Genomic DNA, 7,229 nt, shown 5'->3' with positions numbered 1-7,229 from the left:
TTCCTTAATCTTCCCTCTTTATGCCTCCAAAACTTTCCTTTACGTCCACTTTTCGGGGTTCTCTTTCTTTTACTAGGTAAGTGGCTATCCAATTCTCTAATCGCTTAATAGAGTCGCTTAGCTCTCGAAAATGGACTACTACTAGATCGGATTTTTATTGAACACTTACCTTTGGCAAGGCCATGCTAGAGCATTAACACTTTAACTCTATTCCCTTCCCCGTCAGCTTTCTAGTTCTTTCTTTTTAATTTTTTTGGGTCACACCCGGAGGTGCTCAGGGGTTACTCCTGGCTCTGCGCTCAGAAATCGCCCCTGGCAGGCACGGGGGTAGGGTGGAGGGAACCATATGGGATGCCGGGATTCGAACCACAGTCTATCCTGGGTCGGCTTCATGCAAGGCAAACGGCCTACTACCGCTGTACTATCTCTTCAGCCCCATCTAGTTCTTTTTTTCATATATATATATATATATATATATATTTTTTTTTTTGGGTGGGGGACACACCCGGTGAAGCTCAGGGGTTACTCCTGGCTATGCGCTCAGAAGTTGCTTCTGGCTTGGGGGACCATATGGGATGCTGGGGGATCGAACCGGGTCCATCCTAGGCTAGCACTGGCAAGGCAGGCACCATACCGATAGCACCACCACCGCGATGGCCCAAAATTTTCTATTTTTTTGTTTTGTTTTTTTCGGGCCACACCCGTTTGATGCTCAGGGGTTACTCCTGGCTAAGCGCTCAGAAATTGCCCCTGGCTTGGGGGGACCATATGGGACGCCGGGGATCGAACCTGGTCCTTCCTTGGCTAGCGCTTGCAAGGCAGACACCTTACCTCTAGCGCCACCTCGCCGGCTCCTGTTTTCTTATATTTTTTAATCTTAAATTTATTTAAAGAAATGCATCACATAGTTGACATAACTGATCATAATATATTTGTTTCAGGAAGACCAAAAGTGACATAGTTTTTTTTTTTTTTTTTTAAATATTTAAAGAAAAACTAAAGAGATGGAAGAGAAAGCAAAGAAGGAAAAAAAGTTCAGTAGCGGGGCCGAAGAGATAGCATGGAGATAGGGCTTTTGCCTTGCATGCAGAAGATCAGTGGTTCGAATCCCGGCATCCCATAGGGTCCCCTGAGCCTGCTAGGAGTGATTTCTGAGCATAGAGCCAGGAGTAACCCCTGAGAGCTGCCAGATGTGACCCCCCCCCAAAAAAAAAGTTCAGTAGCAATATATATATTTATTTATTTTGGTTTTTGGGCCACACCCGGCGGTGCTCAGGGGTTCCTCCTGGCTGTCTGCTCAGAAATAGCTCCTGGAGGGCCGGAGAGATAGCATGGAGGTAAGGCGTTTGCCTCTCATGCAGGAGGTCATCAGTTCGAATCCCGGCGTCCCATATATGGTCCTCCCGTGCCTGCCAGGAGCAATTTCTGAGCCTGGAGCCAGGAGTAACCCCTGAGCACTGCCGGGTGTGACCCAAAAACCACAAAAAAAAAAAAAAAAAAAAAAAAAAAAAAAAAAAGAAATAGCTCCTGGCAGGCACGGGGGACCATATGGGACACCGGGGTTCGAACCAACCACCTTTGGTCCTGGATCGGCTGCTTGCAAGGCAAATGCCGCTGTGCTATCTCGCCGGGCCCAGCAATATATTTTTTTATTTTGAATTTATTTAAAGAAAATGTATCACATAGTTGACATAATTCATCAGAATACATTTGTTTCAGGAAGACCAAAAAGAAACACGATTTTAAAAAAAAATTTAAAGAAAAACTAGAGAGATGGAAAAGAAAGAAGACAAAAGTTCAATAGCAAGTCTAGTTTTGAAAAGCATCATTTAGTTCTTTCTTCACTGGAAAACATGGAATGCCTGCGAGTGTGCACGACTGCACTGCCGGATGCCATGGCAGGGTCCAAGAACCACCCTGCAAGCTCTCCGAGCTGTACCAGCAAAGCAACAGCGGCTACAACATCAGCAACCTCGGGGCTTCCCCTTCCCAAACCTCCCCGAGTTCCCGGCATCCCGTGCTGCTTCCCGCCGCTGCTGTCTTACTCCCAGCCTCCTCCGCGCTTCCCCCGTTCCCGGCATTCCTCGCGGCCGGCCGGCACCCTGGGCGGATGGAATCCCCACTCTCCCTCCCCGCGGCTGGCAACCGTTAGCGCGGCGCGGGGGCCTTTAGCGGCTAGTTCCGCCCTTAGAGCCGCGCTATTGGTCCGCGCGATCGCCTCCGGTCGCCTATTGGTGGACGCTCCCGCCCATCCACAACGGCCGCGCTCTGGGATTGGCTAACCGCCTCTAAGCCCCGCCCTCCTCCACCACCCCTGGCCCCGCGCGCTCGGCAGGCGGGTTCCGCCGACCGGAGACAGAGAGAGCGAGAACCCGGGGCGAGTGTTTGCAGATGGCGGCGGCGGCGTTGGGGCGCTAAGGGTGTCCTGTTGTAGTCGGGCTGCGGGGCAGGCCGCGGGCGCCTCCCGAGGTAGGTGTGGGGCGCGAGGGGCGCCCCGAGAGTCAGGCGGGCGGACGCTCCCGTGCGGCCTGTGCGCCCTTCTTGCTTCTGCATCCCCGGGCCCAGCCAGGGCTGCGGGGCGGGGCGGGGCGTGCAGGGCCAGGGCAGGGCGCGGGGCCCCGGCCACGCGGATCGGGGCCTTTGTGAGGCATCGTGGCTGCAGGCCTCGGAGAAGGTGGGCTTAAGGGGTTCGGGGGAGTGGTTGGAAGGCAGGTTCTGGGCCCACTCGGCACGGGCGGGCGCTCGACGGCTTTGGGGTGCAACCCAACCCCCGGACTTGCACCCAGGAGGCGCCTTGGACTTTCGGGGCCCGGGAGGGAGGGGACCCCCCCAGCAATGCAGTTCAGGCGGGAACTGGGCTCGTGCTGGTTGGTCCAAGAATTCCCTCCCTCCCTGTGTGTCACTGGGCACCCCCTCACAAGTCCCCCAAGTTTTTTATTTTCTTCCACCAAATGCACATCATGGATATGAAGTGTTCACGCAGATCATGGAATTTGGGGGTTTTAATTTGGGGGTAACAATGAACGCGGGGGAAGTCAATGGAGTTGGCAACCTGTTGACAGTGCGGTCTGCTAAGTATCTTTGGTTTTTGTTTTATTTATTTATTTATTTATTTATTTTTATATTGGGTCACACCCAGCAGTGCTCAGGGGTTCCTCCTAGCTCTGTGTTCAGAAATCGCTCCTGGTAGGCACTAGGGACCCTCTGGGATGCCAGGATTTGAACCACCGTCCTTCTGCATGCAAGGCAAACAAACGCCCTACCTCCATGCAATCTATCTCTCCGGCCCCTGCTAAGTATATTTGGACAGATTGTGGTCGGAATCCGGGTCACCTTTTTGCATGCTTGCATGTTCCCCAGTGGCTTGGAACTCCCGTTCTTGTGTTTTTTGTTTTTTTCCTGGACTGCCAAGGCCTAGCCACTAGGCGAGGCCTCTCCTTGTCCAGGCTTCAGTCTTTTTTTTTTTTTTTGGTCCTAGTAAGAGGAAGAGCTGTTCTCCAGCTCTACGGAAGGTCAGTCACTCAACAGAGGGAGTTGGGAGAACCGCCTTGGCGCTGGACGTTGAGTGAGGCCCTGTTGGAGGATGACAAAAGGGAAGCATGAGGTCATGCTGCCTTTGGGGTTGGGTGGGAGGCTTGCAGCAGGAGGCCTGAGGAGAGGCCTCCAAACTGGACCTTCACATTCTGCACAGCCAGCGATGCCAGCCCAACAAGTGGATTCCAGCGAAGGGCACTGTTGGAACACGTTGGTTTTATACCCCTATGCCGGGGATCCAGGGATCCTCTGTGTCTGCTGCTGGCTCTCAGACCCTTTGGCACTGCAAGGTTTACGTGCAAATACAGTCAGCTGGAGCAGGAGTGAGGAGGCCAGTTCCTCAAGAACCCCTTGGGTCCATTATGCCAGGCACTGGGTGGACAACACCTCCCTGGGGGTGGTTTTCCAATCTATGTATGACCTTGGGATAGGGAAAGTGTTTGGGAGTGGATTGCCCAACTTGGTCTCAGCTGCCCTCCTTTTCAAGATTGATCTCACCCAGTCTCCTGGCTCTTATCCTGTTTCTTGATAATTTCATTGCTTTCTCCAGCCCTGTGGGAGCCTCTGAGCTGTTTGACACCATTTTCTTAACTCCACATGTTTTTCAATGCCGAGCCATGTTCAAACTGAACTTTGAGCTTTGCCTACCCTCAAACATCCCCCCTGCCCCCCCCCAAGCTGCTCTCTTTGACTGGTTCTGTGCTGGCGACTCTGAACTTGAGTTTGGAATGACCAGGTTTTCTCTCCTCGTCCTTCATGCCACTTGTCTTCCCAGTAAGACAAAACCCTGGTCTTACTGGCCACACCTCCTGTCTCTTAGGTTCTACTGGTCCATGCTGCTGGATGAACTGCTAGTCTTCCTCTTTACGCTTGTCCTTCTTTTACCACTTTGAGTTTTTCCTGTAGTTATTCTGAACTTCAAAGTGCAGCGTGAAACCAAAGAAAGCTCCAAGGATTGGAGCCTTCCTGCCTGGTTAGTGAAGCAGCTATATGCGTTATAGCTATATGACCTAGGGCGGGGGTCTCAAACTCCATGTACCTGGGGGCCGCAGGAGGCAAAGTGGGGTGATTCTTGAGTGCAAAGTCAGTAGTAAGCCTTGAACATTGGGGGGTGTGACCCAAACAACTACAACAAAACAAAACAAAAAAGATTCCTCTAGGGCAGGGCCACAAAATGTTGAGGGCCACGAGTTTGAGACCCCTGACCTAGGATAAGTTCTTTATCCTTTCAGACAAGTGCTTTGTAAGAGCTTGTGAGTGAAAATACCTATGCAAAGTTCTGCTGCCTTACCCATCAGTGATTTCCTTCCCTTGCTGTCTTCTTGCCTAGAGCCAAAGTCCTGCTGTCTCTAGTCACACCTCACAACCCTCCCTGAGCTTTTTGTTTTTCCTCACCTGGGAGGCTTCCTTCTCAAACCACCCCAGCTTTCTGCCTATTCTCCTCTGCTATCACATGGACCCTTGGCTCTGAAAATTTGCCCCTCTTTCTTGAAGCTATTTTTCTTTCCCCATTTCTTTTATTTTTCATCCTAGTGAATACTTGTTAGCAGGTAACTTGGTATCTGCTTTTCTTTGTTTTTTTTTTCTTCATAGTTGTTTCTTGTTCATTCCTGATCATTGTAATGTGGACTACAGAGCAAGAAATTTTCCTGCAAAAAAAAAAAAATAAAGAAAGAAATTTTCCTGCTATGTTATGAGATTTGAGATAGAAATTTTTTCTGGTTAGTGTTCTCTGTCTTTTTTGTCTTGTTTTGGGGCCACACCCCGTGACACTCAGGGGGTTGCTCAGGGGGTTACTCCTGGCTCTGTTCTCAGAAATCACTCCAGGCAGGTTTGGGGGACCATATGGGATGCCAGGAATCGAACCTGGGTCCGTCCTGGGTTGGCTGCTTGCACGGTAAATGCCCTACCGCTGTGCTATCTTTTCGGCCCCTTTGTGTCTCTTGATGTGTTTGCCATGTGAAGCAAATTTGACAGACACTTGCTGAATGTGTAGAGAAAACTCACAGTGCTTGCCCTGGACTGCTAAACTGAGCTCTGAGCCTTGATCTACTTTCCTCATGGACTGAGCAGCTTTTCCTTGTATCTCCCAAAGAGATCCTCATATCATCTTGCCCCTCTTCAAGAACTCCATTGGTTATCACAAACTTGTTTTGTGCTGCTACATTGGCTTTTTAGCTCAAGCCTTTTCACATGGTGGCAGCATACTTCTGTACCACCATTGATCTTCAAGTTCTCACCCCTCTGGTTCATGCCCTTTTCACTTACCTTTCCCAAGAGTCATGAATTAGCCTCTTGCTAGGTAGGATCTCTGCAGACTTGTCAGGGCTGAGAGATTTGGTCCTGGTCTGGTCTGTGATCTAAAGCACAGAGCACATGGACTTGTCTGTCCTTGACATTATCTTTCTTGGGACTGGAGAGAATCCCATTGGGTCAGGATCTGGCCTTGCACATGGCTGACGCCATTCAATGCCTGCAGCAGCACATATGGTCCCCTGAGCACTGCCATTTATGATCCCTGAGTACATCCAGGAGTTAGCCCTGAGTACAGCTGAGTGTTGTGAACCCAAAAAGGGGAAAAAAAGAATTCATGGTTTTGTGGTATGATCGGCCTGCTCCATGCCATGTGCTTTATCACAGTCTGGCTACAGCCTCCTTAGCATTTGCTATAAGTTTGAATCCATCATCGTCTCTGCTGTTTTCTTGATCTAAAGCATAAAGCACCTTTTTGTTTGTTATTGAGTCACACCTAGTGGTGCTCAGGGTCACTCCTGGCAGGATGGGTGACCATATGGTGTGCTTGGGATTGAACCCGAATGAGCTGCGTGCAAAGCAAACACCCTAGTCATTGTACTATATGTATCTCAGATCCAAATCCTAAGCATTTAATAGACACACTTTGGGGGAGATACTGTTACGACTTCCTAATGACTTCAGAAATGTAGGAAAATTTTTAGAAGATAAAGTGATGACATTCATTGCTCCTCAGACTCTGTCCAGGCAGTAAGGATCTTGACTCCTTCATGGTACCTCCCTCAAAGTAGATGGTTAGTAAATATTTGCTGAGTGAGTGAATGAAGTGTAAATAAGCGTGCTTTTTATGTTCTGCCCCCTTTGAAATACAATTACTGCGCTTCATTGTATGCATGAATGGGAAGTGTCTGTTTCTTTTTTGTTTATGTGTCCAGTGAAGCTGCCCATGTAGGGCTATCTGCCCCTTTGTGCGTGGCATGTTTGTGTGTGTGTGAGAGAGTATATATTTGTGTGTGCTTTTTCTCCAGTTCCAGGTCCTCCAGTAGACCTTTGGGTTTTGCAGCAACTTCTGACCTACCAACTTGTAGTTTTGTTTTATCTTTTTTGTTGTGCTCCTCTGGAGCAAAGGTTCCCAAGTTGCATCCTCAATCTCCTGGTCTGTGTTCTGGCTCTGGTGGTGCCTTGTGTCTCTCCCCACTGCCCAGCCTTTCTCCATTCCCTTCCCACCCTCACCTTCTGTCCTCAAAGCACAGGAAGTGTGGCCTTAGCTCTTGTTGGATAGGACTGTCTGGAGGCTCCTGCCTAACCTGGGACTTGTGTGTCTCCAAGGGCAGAGCCTTGTTTGCCTTCTGTTTCCTTTTGTTTTCTACTCTCTATTCTGCTTTGTTGTCATTGTGGTCATATTTCTGTTGTTGAGGGACCCAACCCTCTCGCCAGAGCCT

The sequence above is a fragment of the Suncus etruscus genome, chromosome 17, assembly GCF_024139225.1.
Source record: "Suncus etruscus isolate mSunEtr1 chromosome 17, mSunEtr1.pri.cur, whole genome shotgun sequence".
In the NCBI taxonomy this organism is placed as follows: domain Eukaryota; kingdom Metazoa; phylum Chordata; class Mammalia; order Eulipotyphla; family Soricidae; genus Suncus; species Suncus etruscus.
Note: the sequence above shows the minus strand (reverse complement) of the source record.